The sequence below is a fragment of the Meles meles genome, chromosome 18 (genome assembly GCF_922984935.1).
Source record: "Meles meles chromosome 18, mMelMel3.1 paternal haplotype, whole genome shotgun sequence".
NCBI lineage: Eukaryota > Metazoa > Chordata > Mammalia > Carnivora > Mustelidae > Meles > Meles meles.
Window position 1 is genome coordinate 21,213,846 of NC_060083.1, and position 21,434 is coordinate 21,235,279.

A 21,434-nucleotide genomic window follows, 5' to 3' on the forward strand; every position below is an offset into this window, starting at 1 on the left:
CGGGGTCCTGGGATCGAGCCCCGCATCGGGCTCTCTGCTCAGCGGGGAGTCTGCTTCCTCCTCTCTCTCTGCCTGCCTCTCCGCCTACTTGTGATCTCTGTCAAATAAATAAATTTTTTAAAAAATAAAAAAAAAAAAAGACAAAAAGTACCACTTCATTGTTCTCTTAGTTTGCGGTTGACCCTGGGGATCTCTTTGGCAGGACTGGGAAGGGGAGGTCACCTTCCTGCTTCCTGTGTGGCTCACCTGACATCTGCTTTTGACTTCTCTCTACTCCTTATGGCCATGACCGTGAGATCATTTTTTAATTCAAGTGAAATTCACATAACATACAATTAACCATTTTAAGTGAAAAATTCGTAAGTATCTTCACAATGTGGTTTTGAATTATTAATTGGGTAGTGAGTGATCCGATAAAGCAAATTTTTTAACCTGTGAATTTATTTTAAAGATTTTATTTATGCATTTGACACAGAGAGAGAGAGAGGGAGGGAGAAAAGGAACACAAGCAGAGGGAGTGGGAGAGGGTGAAGCAGGCTTCCTGCTGAGCAGGCAGCCACACAGGGCTTGATCCCAGGACCCCTCCCAGGACCCTGGGACAGGACGTGACCTGAGCTGAAGGCAGTTGCCTAACGACTGAGCCACCCAGGTGCCCTGACCTGTGAGTTTTTTTAATATGGAAATTTCATGATGATGCAAAGGCAAATCTCATGTTGAGAGACACTTAATGAAATGGATTTTATTGATTTTCAGGAATGTTTGGGTAAACACACACAGACACAAACCAAAGAAAGTACCTGTAGCCAGTAGGGAAGAAATGAGCATTTGTTGACCATCCATTTGTTAGACCTAATTCCAGGTAGCGGATGTGTGCCCTGGGCCACCTGGAGTCAACTGCTGATGATGACAGTACATTATGAAGGTGACTTCTCGTATCTCTGCCTTGGGACATTCCTTGGATGCAAAGCCCACAGCGCTGGGGGGCGGGGTGTGTGTGTGTGTGTGTGTGTGTGTGTGTGTGTGTGTGTGTGGTGTGCAGCTCAGAAGTGCCAAGGATTTGCCAGTACTGCAGGTGAGACCCTCAACCAAGGAGGGCTGTTCTCACTCCTCTGCTGAATCCCAACGTGTGTGTGTCCTACGTCCCTGGAGGGGATGAACCCCAGCACCCACTTTGCTTATTACCATCAACATCAATGGCTCCCTTCCCTTCCCTGTCTCACTTCTCTTCCTCACTGGAGGGTTGGATTTCTGACTCCTCCCTTCCTTTTCTTGTTGTTTTGATCTTAGCAAATTACTTAAACCCTGTGCCTTAGAGACCTCCTTTATAACACGCTGATCATAGCACCTGCCACCGTTAGGACAGAATGAGCTAACGCACATGAGTGTTTAGAACAGTGTCTGGCACATAATACGTGCTCAGAAATGTCAATCATGTTTCCTAAATAGAAGGGGCACTGGCCGTGGGAAGCAGAGCACATCTGGGTCCAGTTTCCTCATCTGTGAACTACAGGTTAAAACGCCCCTTTGAGGGGCGCCTGGGTAGCACAGTCGGTCAAGCAAGCGCCCGACTCGGGTTCGGCTCAGGCCATGATCTCGGGGTCCTGGGATCGAGCCCCGCATCAGGCTCTGTGCTCAGCGCAGTCTGTTTGAGATTCTCTCTCATCATCTCAGTTGAAGATTCTCTCTTCATCCAGCGGCTGTGACCTCCACCAAGCAAGAGGGGCCAGTATTGGGGTGCAGGTAAGACCACTTCAGAGTCCTGGGCCATCTCCTCCTTTCTCTCGGGAGAATGGTGTGACCTCAGGCAGACCGTGTCCCTCAGGCCTCAGGCTCCGCATCCTTCGAAAGAAGTGGCTGGGCTTAGGGGATCACTAAATGTCCTACTGGCTCCAGAGTTCTAGGGAGAGGCCCTGTCCTGGACGGACACACACACACACACACACCCCAACACTCACTCGCATACGTGCATACGTACACACACAAAATACACACCCAGACATATACACACACTGCAGAGAGGAAGTAACTGTGCCTATCTGCTCCTGCCCCTTGAGTCACCTCTGGGAGCCCCAGGCTCTAGGCTCTGTTGGCCTTGAACCTCACCCCAGAGAAGAATAATGTGTCTGCAAAACATTTCCAGGCATTTTCATGTGTGAAAGCTGTTTTCTTCTTAGGCTTCTCCTCTTCTTTCGTCACTTTGCAGATGTCTGTGGCTGTCTTGCCAAGTCTTGGGATCAAGCCACGTGGCCCACTTGAGGGCTGGTGGGGCTGGGTGCATGGAGAGCCTTATAAAACCAGCCTGGACCATCCTTTCTAGCACCTACCAGAGTCTAACCGACCCCTAGGAAGAAGTAAACAGCCCCATGACGTTTTACAGAGGTCAGAGAATGTGGCTCCAGCCTCCAGAAGAAGCTAAAGCCTGGATGTCACCACAGAGCAGCTGGGGCCTGAGGAGGACGCCACACGGTATACGGAACCACCCAGGAAAGGCCAGGAGGGACAGACGGTGCACGTGCAGCCCCTTCTCTGCATCCAGGCCTTCCATCCACTGAGGACTGGGATCTTCTCCCTGTGCCCAGACACCTCAGAAAAGCAAGAAATAGAACTTTCTTTGGTTTCTATAACGGTGCCTTGTTTTTGACTTCCAGTCCCTTTTCCATCAGGTTGGTGAAATATATATAACCTCTTGCAGGAGTTATGTCGTAGTTCTGAGGTCTTGATGCAATGCTGTGTGGTAGGAGCGTGGCGTTGTGGTCCTCATTCAACTGTCCCCAAGTCACTTCTGAGGCTGTCCTTGCATGGGCCACAGGGACCCCATAGGTCTGATGTTTCCCTGTTTGTCATGGTCACAGTCCCGGCTTACATGCCTCCCCAACCCATTTGCCCTAGGCTTCTGCTGCCCCCTCGCCCCGCCCCGCCCACTTAGAGCTGCTCTGGGGCCCACAGATCTCTTGCCCACTCTCATTCTTCTTCATGCCAGGAGACCCTGCTTCTGGTTCTAGAGGTAGGGGGGTGGTCTTCTGGCTAAGATGCCTTGAACCCTTGCTTGTGTCTTTTCTCCCTTTATCACCTGCAGGAACCATCTCAGTTCTCCTGAGGGCTTAGGCTCTTCAAAGAGCTTCATTTTTAAAACATTTTTAATTTTAAAAATTTGGGGGGCATGCCTGGGTGGCTCAGTGGGTTAAGCCTCTGCTTTCGGCTCAGGTCATGATCTTGGGGTTCTGGGATCGAGCCCCACATCGGGCTCTCTGCTCGGCGCGGAGCCTGCTTCCCCCCCTCTCTGCCTGCTTCTCTGCCTACTTGTGATCTCTCCATCAAATAAATAAATAAAATCTTAAAAGAAATTTTTTTTTTGCTATTGATTGGAGTATATTTGACACTTAAAAGAGCTGTAGGTGACTTCTGCTTCCTTCCTCTTCCTCTCCCCTCTGCTCCAAGCCTCAAAACCGCCTGAATGAGGGAAAGGGAATGGAACATACAGAGAGAAAAATGAACATTAATGAATATGCCAAAATAATGCCTAGCCACAAGCACAGGCCCATTTAATCTCAGCACAATCCCTTGATGTTATCTTCCTTTAACGGACGAGGAAACTAAGGCTTAATAGTGCCACGTAACTGAGGCCCCCGGGTGGCTCAGTCTGTTAAGTGTCTGACTCTTCATTTCAGCTGGGGTCATGATCTTAGGGTTGTGAGATGGAGCCTTGCATCTGGCTCTGCGCTCCGTGGGAAGTCTGCTTGAGCTTCTCTCTCTCCTTTTGCCCCTCCCCTGTTCTCTCTTCCTCTCTCTCTCTCTCAAACAGATAAATCTTAAAAAAGAAAAAATAATGTCACATAACTAACAAGTCCTTCCCACATGCTGTGTAAAGCGGGTGGGCCCTGGGTCACATTTTTTCTTGTTATTATAAGAAGAATGCTGTATTCACATAGAATCTTCCACGAAAAACCTGGAAACGTGTTTCTGCTCCAGTTGTGGGCGCCCCTGGGCACTTCTGTGAGGTTCCAGGTCCAGGAGCACATTCAGAAACCTCCCCCGCTCCCCGGTCTGCCTGTGGACCTCCAGGCCTGCTCCACAGCCAAACTCCCCCCCACCCCCAAGAACTGCGTGATGACACTTCTTGGTGCCTGGTCTTGTGGATTGCCACTGGCTTCATATCACACACAGCACGGCTCATCCCGTGAGGCTGCCGGGGCCCACTCCTGGATGCCGGTCAGGGCCCAAACCCTGGCTTCTGGGAGGGTTTGGAGGCCAGCCCACCCCCTGCTGCCCAATCTCTCCCCTGCATCCAACGCAATCAGCCAGGCTGCATGGGGCCAATTGCTTTAAATAAATGTTAATCCTGCTCAGAGCTAGATTGGCAGGGCCTGTGGAAAAGGCTAGAAGGAGCAGGGCTACAAGTTCTCCCCAGAGACATTTTTTTTTTTTCCTCTTTGGCAATCTTTTCATTGAGACTGCTGCTGTTTCATCCCCTTTTATTCATGAAAGTGATGTTCCAGGAGACGCTTCTAGCTTTTGGGCTTCCACGGCTGGTCAGTCCGTCCCTCAGTCACCGTGTAAGCGTTAGATGAGCACCTACTTTGTGCCAGGCACCTCGTTACACACAGGGATGTGACTGCGAGGAAGATGCTGATTCTTCATGGGCCTTGGGCCACCAGTCACGGCTCCGTGCTTCGCTCGCCCCAGGACATTGTAGTGGACATTTGCTGGCTCTCGGCCACCCAGTCCTCATTTCCCCTAATGGCTCTCTGGTGTCCTTTCCCTCGATCTGCCCCCCGAGCGAGGCCTGGCTGAGACTAGTAGTCAGGGCAATTGGCCCTCTGCTCTTGGAAGCCACAGGGGTGTCTGAAGGTTTTCTCCACCACAGTTCTGCCTCTTTGTGAAACCTGGGCCCAATCACGCCACCCAAGTCCCTCCAGGGAGCCCCTCTCAGGACCGGGATACAAGGTCCAGAGAGGCAGCAGAACCCAGCTGTGAAGGACTTTCTCTTCTGCGTCCCCTGCTTCTTCTGAGCCTCATGCTCCAGGCTTCCTGTGGGTTCTGGGCTCCTCCCAAGTCTCTTTCTCTTGCCTTCCTTTCCCTTCCCTTCCCCGTCCTTTTGCCAGCCAGAGTTGGTCTGTGCCGCTTGCAGTCAAAGAAGCCCGGCTGACCCCTGAGGCTCCAGTTGTTACTCAGGTGCCTCTTAACAGGCTGGAAACAGATGGAGCTGAGCCCCTGCTCTGCGCCCGTCCGTGTGAGCGGAAGACGGGACACAGAGTAAGGGCCAATGTGTGAGAAATGTCATGGAAATGGAACAAGGGAGGGTCATCCAAACAGAGCTCCAGGCTTTGGCCCTTGACCCCACCCTCTGCCCCCTCAGCTTTCTCCACACGGCAGCCGGAGGGGTCTTTCACAAATCAGATCAAGCCATTGCCAGGCTCAAACCCACCGATGGTGTCCTGTTCCTCACTCAGGATGCAAGTCAGAGCCTTCTATGACCTGCTTCCTCAGCAGAGGACTCCGTCCCCCAGTTCCTGTGCAGCTGGCAGGGGGGAGGGCACCAGGCCAACCTCTCCCAAGTGGGTCAGGACTGCAGGTGGTGGTGGTGCATCTCACCCCTCCCTGGCCTACAAGGAGATGCTGCACTTGACATTCTCCACTTTCACTTCTCACCTCTGACGGAAATGGCCGCAGCCCGACTGTTCGGCCGCAGCCCGAACAGTCTAGAAGCCACAAGGTGAAGTGGACCCTGAATGACCGACCCTGAGGAGCAGAGCTGCCTTTTTTCCCTCTTCTTTCTTCCTCTTTCTTTCTTCCTTCCTTCCTCCTTTCTCTTTCTTTCTTTCTATAACTAAATGCACAGCGGTGCCTCCAAGGCAGAAGTGAGGGGCTGCACTTTGCTGCCCTCTGATATTCCCTCACCTATTTTTGAGGATCTGGACTTTTCTTTGTCATTCTTAGTCATTAGCATGCTTTCTTCTGGCCTCTCCTCTTCTAAGCGGAAGCTTTTACTTTGCTGTAGGCTGGGAAACCAGATAATCAAGTTTCTTAGAACAGTGACTAGGGTAAAAGTGAGCGGGCTCTGAGGGAGGCGGAGAGGTTCTCCTGTGACAGAGCATGGGATTTCGTGCAGAGACTCTGGGGTGTCTATAGCTTCTCAGAGACCTCTTGTGCCCTCTTCTTGTTTCTAGACATGGGAGGTTGCTGGAAAGTAACCTCAGAATAGGTAAGGTGTGACTGCCTTCTTTCTTCTGAGAAAAAAAATTTTTTTTTAAAGTCTCCTGACTCCTTACTACCAGAACTGTGGCCCATGGACAATAATAATTAAAATCCAGCATTTTTTTTTCTATAGAAATGGACACATTTTCCTTTAGTTCTTGTAAAAGAGTTGGGATACTATAGTGGGAGAATAAGGAGAGAGAGGTTGTCCTGCCACGTTCAGAGACTGATTATTAGCAAAGGGTAGACAAAGAGCGTGGAGCTGAGTGGAAGATCCAGAGATGGATCGATCACATACTGATGGGAACTTGGGTCGTGACAGAGGTGGTGTTACTACAGATCAGGGGGAAGAGAAGAGACCAGTGGATCATGCTAGCAGAACAGGGGGAAAACAAGCAAAATAACATCAGATCTCTTTCTGAGACTCTACTCGGATATTTTTAATTTTTTAATTTTTTAAGATTTTATTATTTTCTAAAAGATTTTGTTTATTTGACAGAGGGAGAGAGCACAAGCAGGGGAAGCAGGAGAGGGAGAAGCAGGCTCCCCACTGAGCAGGAAACCCAATGTGGGACTCGATCCCAGGACCCTGGGATCATGACCTGAGCCTAAGGCAGACACTCAAACAAATGAGCCACCCAGGAGACCCAATAAATAAAGTCTTAAAAAAAAAAAAAATCAGACCTCAACAAGCATTAAAAAGATTTCGATCATACCATGCATATTTTCAGACAACACTAGGAAACTTGAAGTCAACCACAAGAAAAAATTTGGAAAGACCACAAATACAGAGATTAAAGAACATCCTACTAAAGAATGAATAGGTTAACCAGGAAATTAAAGAAGAAATTAAAAAGTACATGGAAACAAATGAAAATGAAACACAACTGTCCAAAACCTTTGGGAGGCAGCAAAGTTGGACCTAAGAAGGAAGTGTCTAGTAATACAGGCCTACCTCAAGAAGCAAGAGAAAGCTCAGATACACAACCTTACCTTACATCTAGAGGAGCTAAAAAAGGAACAGCAAATACGGCCTAAAGCCAGCAGAAGAAGTGAAATAATAAAGATAACAGAAATAAACAATATAGAAACAAACAAAAAATCCAGAACAGATCAACAAAACTAAGAGCTGATTCTTTGAAAGAATTAATAAAATTGATAAATCACTAGCCAGACTTACCAAAAAGAGAAAAGAAAGGATCCCCATAAGTAAAATCACGAATGAAAGAGGAGAGATCACAACCCATACCACAGACGTACAACTAGAAGAGAATCTTATGAAAAATCATATGCCAACAAACCAGGCAATCTGGAAGAAATGGAAAAATTCCTAGAAACATACAAATTACCAAATGGTCATCAACAAACAGACAAAAATGCTCAACTGCACTAGTAATTGTGAGAATTTGAATACCAATAAGAAGACCTCGTTTCAGGCTGATCAGATTGGCCAGAGTTAAAAAGCCTGATCACACCATGTTGATGAAGACAGGGGAAAAGGAGAAGTCATACATTTCTGGTGGGAATATAAATTGGTGGAAGCCTACAGTTCCTTATCTGCAATTCCCAAATTCAAAAAACTCTGAAAACTGCAAGTTTTTTTCACCCTTAAGTTTGTTTGCCTTAAATGCAGTTCAGGACAAAACCTGATCTAGAATTGGAAGCAGGGTCTCAAAGAGATATTTGTATCCCCATGTACACAACAGCATTATTCACAATAGCTAAAACACAACAACCTAAGTGTCCACAGATGAATGGATAAGCAAAACGTGGTCTATACGCACGCAATGGAATATTATTCAGCCTTTAAAAAGGAAGTTCTGGGGGCACCTGGGTGGCTCAGTTGGTTAAGCATCTGCCTTCGGCTCAGGTCATGATCTCCAGGTCCTAGGATTGAACACCATCTCTGGCTTCCTGCTCTGTGAGGAGTCCGTTTCTCCCTCTCCCTCTCTTGTACTCTCTCTCAAATAAATAGTCTTTTTAAAAAAAATTATTTAAAAAATGAAGGAAATTCTGACACGTGCTACAACATGGATGAGACTTGAGCATACTGTACTAAGTGAAATAAGCCAATCGCAAAGAGACAAATACTGTATAATTCCATTTATATGAAGTACTTAGGGTGATCAAAATCATAAAGACAAAACAGTGTTTTCCGGGGGCTGGGAAGAGGGCAGAATGGGGAACTATGGTTTAATAGGTACAGAATTTCAGTTACATAAGACGAAAAGTGTTCTGTGGGTGGATGATGGCGATGGTCACACAATAATGTGATTCACTGTATTTCATACTCTGAACCATACTGTGCACTTGAAAACGATTAAGATGGTAAATTTTGTTATGTGTATTTTACCACAATAAAAAAAGAAAAAAAAACTGAATTGCTTTGAGTTATTTATAGTCTTTTTAAAAAAGGTTTTATTTAGGGCACCTGGGTGGCTCAGTGGTTTAAGCCGCTGCCTTCGGCTCAGGTCATGATCTCAGGGTCCTGGGATCGAGCCCCACATCGGGCTCTCTGCTCAGCAGGGAACCTGCTTCCCCCTCTCTCTCTGCCTGCCTCTCTGCCTACTTGTGATCTTTGCCTGTCAAATAAATAAATAAAATCTTTAAAAAAAAAAGGTTTTATTTATTTATTTTAGAGAGAGAGCTCGCACGAGTGTGAGTGCGGGGGAGGGGCAGAGGGAAAGAGAGAGAGAGAATCCCAAGCAGACGCCACACTGAGAGCGAAAGCCAATGGGGGATTCAACCCCAGGACCCTGAGATCATGACCTGAACTGAAATCAAGAGTCAGATGCTCAACCAACTGAGCCATCTGGGGTGCCCCAAGTTGTTTATAGTCTTAGTCCTATTTAATGTGATTGTTCATATATTTTGCTGAAGAAATATTATTGTTTGATTATGGGTGCCCCCTGGGAGTTTTAGGTACTATGTGGCATGTCCAACACATTACATTTAAATATTTTTATATTTTAAAGATTTTTATTTATTCATTTGACAGACAGGGATCACAAGTAGGCAGAGAGGCAGGCAGAGAGAGAGGGGGAAGCAGGTTCCCTGCTGAGCAGAGAGCCCGATGCGGGGCTCGATCCCAGGACCCTGAGACCATGACCTGAGCCGAAGGCAGAGGCTTAACCCACTGGGCCACACAGGCACCCCTAAATATTTTTATATTTTAGACATTTTAAAATTTAAATTATTTTAGACATTTTTTAATTTAAAATTGATTTTTTTCCTTTTTGTATAGTTCTAAGAGTTTTATTTCATTCTTATTTTTTAAAGATTTCATTTATTTATTTATCAGAGAGAGAGAGCGAAAGAGCGCAAGCCTGGAATGGCAGGCAGAGAAAGAGGCAGGCTCCCCACTAAGCAAGGAGCCCGATGCCGGACTTAATCCTAGGGCCTTGGGATCACGACCTGAGCGAAAGGCAGACGCTTAACCAACTGAGCCACCTAGGCGTCCCTAGTTCTAAGAATTTTAACACGTGTATAGATTTGTGTAACTACCATCACAATCAGGATACAGAACAATCCCAAATAACCCTTATTTCTCCCCTTTATAATCACACTCTCCCTTCAAACACTCCTATGCCTGGCAGCCATTGATCTGTTTTCTATGAACTCTAGTTCTGTCTTTCCAAGAAGAAATAGAATCATTTAGCATATTACATTTTTAAGATCAGAACCATTCTAAAATTGGAAACAATATGGTCCCAAGTGTTTCAGAGGAACTTTTGAGAGCTGACGATAAGCAACTATTTGCCTAGAAACCTCCTCACAGGTTTGCATGAGGGGCTTGTTCAAGAATCTTCCTCACAGTGCTATACATAATAACAAAAGGGGAAACAGCGAACAGTCTGTCGGTAAGAGAATGGATAAATAAACCGAGGCTAATTCATAAAATTTAAAACTATATAATAGCATTTTAAAAGAAGGGATCAGAATATATCAACATGGTTGAATTTCAGGCATTTACACAGTATCTTACTATTTATAAACACATATTGCTAGTATATGTATTATATACATTACTTTTGTGTATTTATGTGTACATGTACTATTAATATAATATTATACATTTTGACATAGAGCCATGCAGTAAAAGCATATATGGGTAGACAAGAAGGATCTATGGTTATCTGAGTATAGTGGTTATCTAAACAGGGGAAGAGGGCTTTAGATGTATCAGAGTTTTTTTTCTGTTTTATTTTTTAAAGAAATATGGAAACTGCAAAGAAAAAAAGAAAGAAGGAGCAAATATGGCATGACGTTAATATTCATTAAATCTGTGTAGACAAGTACATGGGTGTCTGTCATAGTATTTTTGGTACCTTTTTATTGAACATATTTCATCCTTAACTTCAATTAAAATTGATCAAAGAAAAACAAAGAGATGGAGATTTAGAGCCAGGCAAATCTTACCCCCTTGCCCCTTCCCTACTTTGTAGATGGGAAATTGAGGCCCAGGGAGAGCAAGCCACGGTCCACAGTCCCAGAATGAATTCAGAGCTGGGAAAAGAATTCCGGTCTCCAGACTCATGCAGTTTCACCATGATATTTGCTGAAGGATGTGTTCAGTATCCCTGGCCTCCTGCTCATGCTCGAAACTCACGTTCCGACTTGGAAAACCACGCTGAGCTGTTCACCAGGCCGCACCGGGTCCGTGGGCAGAGCCTCTCAGGACTGCCTCCTACTTGACTGCAAAAGACCCAGGTTACTGCTGGGTCCCCTTTATGCTCTGCGGACATCGTCCATCTGCTCGTACATCTATGACTTCATCCATCCACCCACTTACACATCCACTCATCCTTTCTTTGACTATCATCCCCAGTCACCCATGGGCCAAAAGCAGCCCACAACCCATTAGAACAATAAATGTGTGAAGTAAAAGAAACAAACAAATGCCCAAACCTCCACAGTATGGCCAATGTTTTCCTGGAGGTAGGAGTAATAACTCCCATGCCTCGCCTTCCCTGCTCCAACCCTGGCAACACTTCTGTCTCTATGTTTGATCTAGCTGCGATCTCCATATCCACTTATGCATCTGTCTATTTACATAGCTCTGTATGTAATTTACTACTCTAGGTACCTCATTTAAGTGGAAATGTATCGTATTTATCCTTTGGTGACAGATTTATTTCACTTAACACAGTGTTTTCAAGCTTCATCCATGTTGGAACCCCGGTCAGAATTTCCTTTTTAAGGATGAATAATATTCTGGTGTACAGATATCCCATGTTTTGTTATCCATTCATCTCGTGATGGACACTGGGGACATTTGCTTCCACATTTTGGCTATTGCGAAAAATGATGCTATGAACATGGGTGTGCAAGGATCTCTTTGAGTTTCTGCTTTCAGTTCTTTCTGGAATATTGTTAGATCATATGATAATTCTATTTTTAATTTTTTGAGGAACCGCCATACTGTTTTTGAAGGCAGCCACCCCATTTTACATTCCCATCAATGGTGCACAAGGGTTCTGATTTCTCCACATCCTTACCAACACTTGTTATTTTTGTTCTTTTTAATATATATTTATTTAAGCAATCTCTACACCCAATGTGAGGCTGAGATCAAGAGTTGTCCACTCCTCCGATCAAATCAGCCAGGTGCCCCAGCTTTTGTTTTTGCTTTTTTGACAGTAGCCATCCTAATGGGTGAGGGGGTATCTCATTTTGGTTTTGATTTGTATTTCCTTAATGATTCGTGACAGTAAGCATATGTTTGTGCTTATTGGCCATTCATAGATTTTCTTTTGAGAAACGCCTATTCAAGTTCTATGCTCATTTTTAAATCATGTTGTGTGTGTGGTTTTTGTTGTTGAGTTGTAGGAGTTCTTTACATATTCTGGATATTAACCACTTATCAGATATATGTTTCAAAATGTCTACTCCTATTATGTGCGTAGCTTTTTCTGTTGATTGTACCCTTTGATGCACACCATGAAGATTTTTTTTTTCCACCATGAAGATTTTAAAGGGTGTTGGAAGTTAGCCTGTTAGGGCAGCAATGGAATGAGGAGAAGGTTTTCCAGGCACAGGAAACAGCCTGTGCAAACACACAGGGGAAAGAAAATGTAAGCAAAATCTAAGTAGTCGAGTCTTTTTTTAATTTTTTTTAAGATTTTATCTATTTATTTAACAGACAGAGATCACAAGTAGGCAGAGAGGAAGGCAGAGAGAGAGGAGGAAGCAGGCTCCCTGCCGAGCAGAGAGCCAGATGCAGGACCCCGGGATCATGACCCCAGCCAAAGGCAGAGGCTTTAACCCACTGAGCCACCCAGGCACCCCTAAGTAGTCGAGTCTTGCTAGAACCTGCGTAGAGCGGGTAGGAAGCAGGGAGAGATGAGGCTGGAGTAACCCCATCACAGTAGGCTAGCTAAGTAGCTGGGACTTTGGTCTACCATGCTGCTAGGTTCAAGGAGTGCTCCCAGGACCTCTGCCTCAGCAGCACCCGGTGGGAATTTGTTAAATATGCACATTTTTTGTTGCCCCAGCTCTGACATACCTCTGGAGTGGGGACCGGGCACGTGAGTCTTAAGAACTCCCTGGGATTTTTCTGACGTTCTGTCAAGTCTGAGCACTGTGCAGAAGGCAATGGGGAGCCATCGAGGGGTCGGGCTAGGGGCGCTGGAAAAGCCGCACAGGACGTTGGGGCGCCCAGCCATATCCTCCCGCCAGGTTCCGCCCCGTCCCCCTCCAGGCCCCGCCCTCCAGGCCCCGCCCTCCAGGCCCCGCCCTCCAGGCCCCGCCCTCCAGGCCCCGCCCTCCAGGCCCCGCCCTCCAGGCCCCGCCCTCCAGGCCCCGCCCTCCAGGCCCCGCCCTCCAGGCCCCGCCCTCCAGGCCCCGCCCTCCAGGCCCCGCCCTCCAGGCCCCGCCCTCCAGGCCCCGCCCTCCAGGCCCCGCCCTCCAGGCCCCGCCCTCCAGGCCCCGCCCTCCAGGCCCCGCCCTCCAGGCCCCGCCCTCCAGGCCCCGCCCTCCAGGCCCCGCCCTCCAGGCCCCGCCCCATAGGCCCCGCCCCATAGGCCCCGCCCCTCCCCTCTGCGCCTGCGCCTGCGCTGGCTACGCCTCTCCGCGCGGCCAGGGTCAACGAGGGGAAGGGCCTTTGTGGCCGGGTTCACATTCCTTTCACTTCCCGCCATTGTCCCGGGTTCCTGTGGCCACGACTCCGCACTCGCCCCGGCCGCTCCTTCGGCCCCGAAGAGTGGTGACTCATATCCGTTCTCCGCGGTGACATAAGCCTGCGCGCAGCGTGGCCCGCCCTCTCCGGCCTGCTCGGGGCGCGGGCGCCGCGTGGCCCTTCTCGGCCTGCAGGGGGTGCCAGAGCCCGCAGCGCTTTTCCCGGCGTCTGTGAGCCGGCTTTCCCGGACGCCCGCCCCCGCGGCCTCGACCCTGCAGCCAACAGCCTGGCTGCTTTAGTCTCCGCGCGGAGGGAGAGACCGGGGAAGGCCTCCGACCCTGCTCTTCCCCACCACCCGTCCGGCCAGCGGGAGCCAGACGCTGACGGTCACGGGTGGGTAAACTGAGACCTGGGACAGGTGTGTGCCTTGGGCAAGGTGGTGCAGCCTGCCATGTCCGCCTCCCACCCCTGCCAGGCTCCTGGGTTTCCCCCAGACCCGCAGGTGTTACTTTTATCTTCCTCGATGTCCCCACGCCATGTACTGGTGTTTCCAGGACAAAGTTGGGAGTCTGCCCCAGATCCTGATTATTTGTGGGCCCTGAAACATGGCCGCCCCTGGAACCAGCAGAAGCTGAGGGCAGCTTGGCTTCCCCCTGGGAAGCAAGTGGAGTCTGCTGTTTTGGGTGGAGCTCCCATTCCCTGCGCTGAGTGACCGTGTCACCAAGTGACGCCCACCGCGACCCGTTCCCCAGCTCCTCTGCACACTGACCCGTCTGCTCCCTTCTGGTTTCCCTCCAGGTACCACAAAGACAGAGAACCTCACTCCAAACCAGGCATTTCAGGTTATTTCACAAGACCCAGAGCCATCCAAGGACGCCTTCCTTTAGGAAACAGAGAAGAAGCCTTGGGAAGGCCACACCATGAGCTGGGGCTCACACCACACCCATCCTACCTCACAGCTGTCCACTTCCTTTCATGCCAAATGCGACCTGCTGGGCCCAGTATCTGACACAGTGAAAGGACTCGGTAAGTGGTGGTTATTGCTATTACCTCTTGTGCCTCAGTTTCCTCACCAGTGTTCTTGTGGAATTAAATGAGTTCATACATGGAAGGTGCTTGTAGCAGTGCCTGGGACTTTGTAAGCACCTACAGCCTTCCAGAACGTGGGCTCCAGGAAGCAGGGACTCCTCCGTTGTCTTTTTTTGTACACTGCTGTGTTTCTAGCACCCAGAGCATTATCTGGTACAAAGTAGGAGCCCAGTAAACAATTTTCGAAGGAATGATTGTTAGCTGTTATTATTGCCTAGACTGATTTTACTTTAGGATTTAGACCTGTTAAGGCAGGTCTGGAGGACCTGAGGGAGATTCTTGAGGGTCTATTTGCACAAGGGATAGAAGGCTCCTTGGGAAGAAGTCATCCTAAGGAAAGAAAGTTGAAGAGGATAAAAGAGGTTCGAGGACAGGGAGAGGAGAAGAGAGTGATTCAGGGGAGAGGATCCTTGGTGCTCACACCTGAGTCCCAGGAGCACTGCATAAAGGAGTGGACAGTTTAATGAACATGCCATAAGGAACATCAGCACTGTCGGTGGTGGCTTCTTGACAGTTTGGCTTCATACCTCCTGTGGACACTGAGGATTTGGTTTTTTTTAAAGTCAACATTTTTAATGTGGGTGGTTTAGTTCTGGGAAGTACACCTCCCAGGGCAGAGCACCATTCCCAGGAATGTCTGCAGGAACTGTTGGGGGCAGAGCCAGAGAAAGCTGATTATTGCTATATGCGGCCATATTTCTGTCAATAGATTGACAGAATTTGGATTTGGAGGGCTTGGGCCAACACAGCTCGGAAGGGTAGCCCTGTCAGGGTTGCCTTAGTGGGGAGTGGACTTGCTGTCTTTGGAAGTGTTCAACAGGGGTTGAACTACCTCTCTCGGGGATAACGTAATGGATCCACTGTCCAATGAGAGCTTGGGCTGGATGGACTTCAAGGTTGCTGCTTTGAAGCAGAAATAGTGAAGCAGAGGGGGCACCCGGCTGGCTCAGTTGGCAGAGCATGCAACTCTTGATCTCAGGGGTGTGAGTTCAAGCCCCATGTTGGGCATGGAGCATACTTAAAAAGAAGAGGAATGAAAAAAGGAAGGAAGGAAGGGGAAAGGAAGAAAGGAAGGGGAGAGAAAGGAAAGAAAGAAGGAAGGAAGGAAGGAAGGGGAGAGAAAGAAAGGAAAGAAGGAAGAGAGGGAGGGAAGGAAGGAAAAGAAATAGTGAAGCAGAGGGTATCTCTGAGGCCACCCAGTCCTGGTTCTGTCACCATGATGCCTTGGCAATAGAAGCTCGTGGGGAATGGAGTTTGCCATGAATTATTCCTGACTGGTCTACACTTCTTCCTGCAGGGCAGGATCACTCTAACCTAACCTTGCCCTTCTACCTCATTCGTGGCCTGGCTGCCCTTGCTGAGACAGTAAACTGTAGTGGAGGGAGACGAAGAGTCTGGAGTTCCCAGATCTGGGTTCAGATCTCACCTCCACCAAATTCCTCAACAAATCCTCTTACTTCTCTTCAGAGTTTCAACTCAGTTTCTCCAGCTATAAACTGAGAATGAAAATATTTACTACTCAGAGTTGTTGCAAATTGTTCACAATGCCTAGCGTATTAAAAGCTTAAAGAGAGCATCCATTCCTTCCTTCTTGCTTCAGCCCAGGGGCCAGGCTTTGCCCTCTTGGAGAGAGATGACATCATTCTTCAAAAGAATGTTGAATGTTGAAAGGGTCAAGTGGGATCTTGGGCAACACCCTTAACTTCCCCAGTCCCAGTCGATTCCCTTTTAAAATGAGGAAAGTGGGAAGGGGATTCTCCAACTCCAGCTGGCCAAGTCCTGTAGCCTTTCCCAGATGTGGAAGAACATTGCAAACCATGAATGCTGAAGGTCACATCTTAGCTCTCGCTCTCCAAATCAGTTAAATGTTTCCACCCCTGAGCCCCATCTTGATTGCTAGCATGCCAGCAGTGGTGGGAGGTGGTGGCTCTGGCCTCTTCCCATTAGAACCCCTGCCCTCTGTTTCCCCCATTGGCTTGTTTTGTGACATTTAGAAGTCTCGGAGTCATAGTTTTCTATCCTCAGAATGAGGACAATGACAGCGGCTTTGCAGGGTTTCAGGAAGAATTGAACACTGGAGCACAATATAAATGTTTACTAAGTTACTAGAAATGTAGATGGATTAAAACAGACCTATGTAAATAGATGCATAAACAGATCACAGCTAGATGAAGCCTTTCCTTCCTAAACCTCCCACTCTTCTCAAAACTTCTCTGCCAAACTCTGCCCCTCCCAGTTCTGGCCCTCACTTCCTCTGACCACACCAATGAATTCAAGGCTTGGGGACTATGAAGGATGGTTCTTCTTCACAAAGAAGTGGGAGGTACTGAAAACCACCCATCCCAACTGTCATCATTGGAGACCCCTCCTTTGTGGTAGGATCACTTAAGACATTTACATACAAGAACTCCTATTTGTGTTCTCCTAACAGCCGGAAGTGAGGTCGGAGTAAATATTAGTCACTTAATTTCATGAAAAGGAATCAGAGGGACATGGAAAGAGTTGGGGTTTCCCCTTCCAAGCCCCAGTTTACCAGCCTGGAGCCACGAGGTCCCATCATAATCATCACCACTACTTAATGAATGGCCCTAAGTGCCAAGGACTCGCCCAGCTTATCCAGTGTCAGTGGTCCCCTTAGATCAGTGTGAAACCCCCATGTGACAGCCGAGGGAACAGAAGTCAGCTGTTGAAATGCCTCAAGGTCATGGAGCCAGTAAACTGCTGACTGGGGACTGCAGACCCAGGTCTGGAAAGCCATTAGCAGTGGACTCTGATGTCCAGCACTCTGCACTGGGGAAGCGAGACCTGGCACTTCTCCTGGGCAGGGTTCAGGCCAGACATCACGACCAGACTGGGAACAAGGGCCACTTGGACCCCCGTGCCCATCTTCCCCAAACCTGATCACGCCTGAGGTCTGCCTCTGCACCCTCCGAGGCTCACAGACTCATATCAGAGGAGTAGAACCACTTCCTCTAGAGGGATTTGTTGGTGCCTCGTATAGTATGTAGTTAATTGTACAAACAGTCTCTGTAAACCCGTCATCTTCATGTCGATGCAGGGCAGGCCTCTGGGAAGGGCAGATGGATATAAGGTGGGGGAGAGTGAGGGCAAGCTGGAACCCACAAGAGTGGCCTGCGACTCACGCTTGTTCTTGACTTGACCTTGTGCTGCCATTCTTTGTGGAGGTGCTGCCCCCCACCCCCTGGCAGAGTCTGAGAAGCTACAGGAAGATTTCAAGAAGTCAGAGCCGTGGCAGGCTGGGCAGCTGTCCTGCCCATCAGGGTCAGTCAGCAACAAATAAGAGATATATATAAGCTATAGAAGGACCTGCCTGGCCTTCCTGGGCATTTAAAAAAAAAAAAAAAAAAGAAAAGTGTATTAATCATCTGCTGCTACGTAACAAATCACTCCCAAACTTAGCATGTTAAAACAGTGTAAATGTATTATGTCACACAGTTTCTGTGGGTTGGGAATGTGGCAGTGAGTCTGCTGGGTGATGCTGGCTCGGTCTCTCAGGAGGTTACAGGCAAGGTGTCAGCCAGGCCTGTAGTCAGCTAGAGGCTTGGCCAAGGCTGGAGGACCGACTTCCGTGATGGGTCGCTCTCCAGGTGGTCCCCTGGAGCCCTCATCTCCTTGCCACATGGACCTCTCCATTGAGCTGCTTGAATGACCTCATGATGTGTCAGTGTATGGCTCCTAGGGCAGGTGACCCAAAAGAAATCAAGGCAGAAACCATGATCATCATGAACTACCATTTCTGCAGTCTCCTACTTATTGTCACTCAGCCCCGTCCTGTGTGAGAGAGGCCATTTTAAGAGTGTGAAGACCAGGAAGTGGGGGGCCTTGGGGTTCTCTGAGAAGCCGGCTACCACGAGGGGCGCCACTGTGCCACTGGAATCAAGAGAGCCCAGGGTACCCTGCCTTCCCAACTAGTTGGAGAGCTCTTCAAGTTCATGGACAGCCTTCCACCTCCTGACTGTTCTCCAGAGTCCCAGCAATATGCTGCCTCAGCATCCCCACTTGGAAACCCAAACGGAATCCCCCAACCCCTGGATTTGCCCAGAACTTCTCATCGAGTGATTTTTCCCATCTCAGAAGTGGCAACTCCATCCTTCCGGTAACTCAGTCCAGAACTCAGATATCATCATTCCTCATCCCTTTGTCTCATTTGCCATGTCCCATCCACCAGCAAATCCTGCTGGCTCTACTTTCAAACAGATGTGGGGTCCTCTTAGTTCTCACCACCTCTGCTGTCGCTGGGCTGTGCCCCATTCTCTCTTGCCGGATCACTGTGATTGCCTCCCGACCAGTTGCCCTGCTCCTGCCCCCTAGAGTCTGTCTCCCTACGCGGCAGCCAGAGCGACCCTGTAAAAGCAGGTAAGGTCGGGATGCCTGGGTGGCTCAGTCAGTTAGGCATCTGCCTTCAACTCAGATTACAGGTCATGATCTCAGGGTCCTGGGATTGAGTCCTGCTCAGCAGGGAACCTACTTCTCCCTCTGCCTCTCCCCCAGTTTGTGCATTCTCTCTTTCTGACAAATAAATAAAAATTTAAAAATCTTCAAGAGTCTCCAAAAAAAAAAAAGGTAAGTTCATGTCACTCCTTTGCTCAGACACCTGCAATAGCTCCCACTGACTCAGTGTAAAAGCCAGTCTCCAGAGTGGCCTGCAAGACCCATCTGACCTCCAGCTTCCCCACCTTCAGGCCCTTGCTGACCTCACCTGTCCCCACGGCCCCTCACCCACCTGCTCCAGGCACACTGGTCTCTGCCACATGTCAGATTCCCTCTACCTTAGCACTTCTGCTGTCCCCTTCATCTTGGACACTTCCCTCAGAAGCAGCCAGGTCTCACTTCTTCAGGTGTCACCTTCTCAGTGGGGTCTTGCCTCACCTCCCCTGTTTAACCCAGCAACCGTCACACCACCTACGTGCCCCAGCTATCTTGCCTGATTTGTGTCCTTCCACTCTACTCCACATGTCCCCATCTATTACCTGACTTAGTTGTTTATCTCTTCACTGTCTGTATCCCCCTTTGGCATGTCAGCTGGATGAGGACCGAGACTGTCATCTGTTTTGTACACTGTTGTGTCCAGAGAGCCTAGAGCAGTGGCTGGCAGGTGCTCAGAAAGTACCTGAATAAGTAACAGATTCTCAAGAACATTTGTTTTTTATTTTTATTTTTTTTAAAGATTTTATTTATTTGACAGATAGAGATCACAAGTAGGCAGAGAGAGAGGAGGAAGCAGGCTCCCTGCTGAGCAGAGAGCCTGATGTGGAGCTCGATCCCAGGACCCTGGGATCAGGACCCAAGCTGAAGGCAGAGGCTTTAACCCACTGAGCGACCCAGGCACCCCTTTTTTTTTTTTTTAAAGTAGGCTTGATGCCCAGCATGGAGCCCAATGTGGAGCTTGAACTCATGACTCTGAGATCAAAACCTGAGCTGATGTCAAGAGTCAGTTGCTGACTGAGCCACCAGGGTACCCCAACAACAATTTTTGAAAGAATAAATGGAGCATGAATAACGGCTAATAGACTGCTTACCAGCTGTGTGGCGTTAAATGAGTCACCTCCCCTCTCTGAATCTAGGACCAGATCTGGGCTCATCCTCAAAGATAAGGTTGCCTTAGAGCATTCTCCAGTTGCTCAGAGTTCCAGCTACAGTGGCTCTGATACTTGCCATGGTGAGACTTTGTGTAAGTCACTTAGCTTCTCTGCCCCTTGGTTTTCCCCTCGATAAAAAAAGAAAAATATCCTAAGATACTGTTATGTGAATGCCCTGAGCATAAGGACCAGCCCAATATTGGCACATAGTAGGTCTTCCCAGAGAAAGTTCCTCGTCTTGCACACTCTAAAAGTCTCCCTGTCCTGGTCATGGGATATCTGTGCCTCCAGGGCTCTTGGCCTCTGGGATTTTCCAGAACCCAGATGAAGATCTCTTAGGATTGCCAGTATCTTTCCACTGTGAAAAACCAATCTCTCTGGGTTCTACCCCTGAGAGTCACAGAAAGCTGTGAAAGGGCTCACGGGGCAGCCCTGTCCACTGAGAGATCCTGTCAGGAAAGGAAGGAACTCAGAGGATACTTCACCTCATGTGACCACAGATCTTGAGCAATGTCCTCATCACCCACACACTAAATTACAGAAATCACTCATTGTATCTGGAGACACCTTGGAGGGAAGTTTGTCCAGAGGCAGCAGACTGGCAGCCAAGTGCTGGATGGGACTCAGGGACCAGATTGGTCTGTTGGGCCCATACCACGTTTTGTGTTTTGAGCACAGCAAAATCTAATACCTATGGGCAAGTCAGGAGAGTCAATGTCTGCACACCCTGCCAGATTTGCATATTTGCTTTGTTTGCCTGGACCCCTGAGCAGGCCACCTGTGCATTTCACAGGCTAGATTGCAAGACGCTGACTCCTTGGAAAATCATCTGAGCCCTTGGTACTAGGATCCTTTTGGATTCCTATCTAGCCAGCAGTTAAGAGCACAGTAGTCCCTATCATCCAAAAGCATGGAGTTATCTCCAGGCCCCTGCCCTTTGATTCTTAACCTGCCCCCCTCCCCACTTTTCATATTCACCTCCTAATCCTCTCTACTTAATTCTAAGAGGAGGGGAGCCAGGCTGGCTGTGCTCTCGGCCAGGACATCCGGCCTCTGTAATCTGCCGCACTGGCACCTGCTAAAGGTCCCGGTCCTGTATCACCTCCACTGAGAGTTCCCTGTTCTGATCCTCAAACAGCCTAATCTGGCCACGCTCTCTAGATGGATACCTATCAGTTCCCTCTGGGTCGCACTGATTTCTTTTTGGATCTGCTTCCCTCACTGGACCATGAGCTAGCTCCTTGAGGACAGGGATTGTAAATTACTTAGCTTTGTGTACTTAGGGCTCAGCTCGGCTGATGTGGGTACTCGATAAATGGGTCCTGAAACTGTAATAGAAGAAAGAATAAATGAGGGAAGGAGGGAAGGCGGGAGAGAAAGTAGGATTTGCTCTTCGCCTCCCACACATTTGCTCGGCAGGGTTCTGGCCACGG

General features: G+C 48.6%; 1 long non-coding RNA gene across 1 annotated transcript; it reads left to right on the top strand.

Annotated features, from left to right (window-relative positions):
* The first annotated feature begins 13,299 nt into the window (after positions 1-13,299).
* On the top strand, positions 13,300-18,855 carry LOC123930198. Its single transcript, XR_006816007.1, has 3 exons — positions 13,300-13,730; positions 14,111-14,338; positions 15,699-18,855. It is a non-coding gene; the product is annotated as an uncharacterized LOC123930198 (long non-coding RNA).
* The last annotated feature ends 2,579 nt before the right edge of the window (positions 18,856-21,434 follow it).